Raw genomic sequence first — 1,077 nt, forward strand, 5'->3', positions numbered from 1 at the left:
ACACAGAACTCATGACCAAAGTTCTTCTCTAACTGAAACAGAACCAACCGTTCTGATTCGTTGGGTTCTGAACAGCTGGTAAAGTTCACTGGTACTGTTTTAATGCAGGAGTGAATGTCAGTACCAGGATGTTCCTCTAGGGGGCTTTAAAGGTGGAGACTGGATTTCTTATTTTTGCAAACTAAGAAAAAAACCTTAAAGTTTTTCAAGTTCAGACGTTGAATCTCATTGGCTGCTGTGAAGCTGGTTACCGTGACAACTGACGTTAACAGTTCTGGAGATAGAACTGTTTTCTTGTCAAAGTCAGCTGTTCTCCAGTTTATCTCTGTCAGACGTTCTAATTAGACGTTCTCCAACAGTTCCTCTGAAGAACAACATCGACCACAGATTTTTTGCTGACTCATCGTTTCCTCATTTTCCTCCTGGTTGTTTCAAAGTTCATCTTCCTCACGGCTCCTCTTCTTCACCTCCACAGATCCTGCCAAGTCCACTGGGCTCCTGGAGCTGCCTACAGATGTAGACCTTCTTCCTGCCCCCCCCAGCCCCCCTCCCTCCAGGTCAGTGTGGCTTCTGATTTCTTTGACCCTGTGTGTGTGTGTGTGTGTGTGTGTGTATGGGCTGCATTATTAGACCACCCACGGCCAACAGGGCTGTGAGTGGTCTGTGAGTGGTCTGTGGGTGGTCTGTGGGTGGTCTGTGGGTGGGCTGCAGGGAGACTGGGCTTCAACCGTCAGCCTCAGTTCAACTTTGACCTCTTGATTCACTTCACACTGACGAGCTGGAGCTAACAGGTCGTTAGCTAGTGCTAACAGTGAGCTGAGAAAACGACAAGATCAGAAGTACAGCAGCACGACCAGGTGAACTGGACCAGGTGAACAGGACCAGGTGAACAGGACCAGGTGAACAGGACCAGGTGAACAGGACCAGGTCATCAGGACCAGGTGAACAGGACCAGGTGAAGCAGAGTTGGTTTTGTTTGTTTAACGTCAGTTAAAATCCCTGGACCAGGATTGAAATAATCAGAAATTAATTTAATACCTCGTTACAGTCCCCGCCTCCCCCCCCACCTCACCCTCT

The sequence above is a fragment of the Cynoglossus semilaevis genome, chromosome 8, assembly GCF_000523025.1.
Source record: "Cynoglossus semilaevis isolate Cse_v1.0 chromosome 8, Cse_v1.0, whole genome shotgun sequence".
NCBI lineage: Eukaryota > Metazoa > Chordata > Actinopteri > Pleuronectiformes > Cynoglossidae > Cynoglossus > Cynoglossus semilaevis.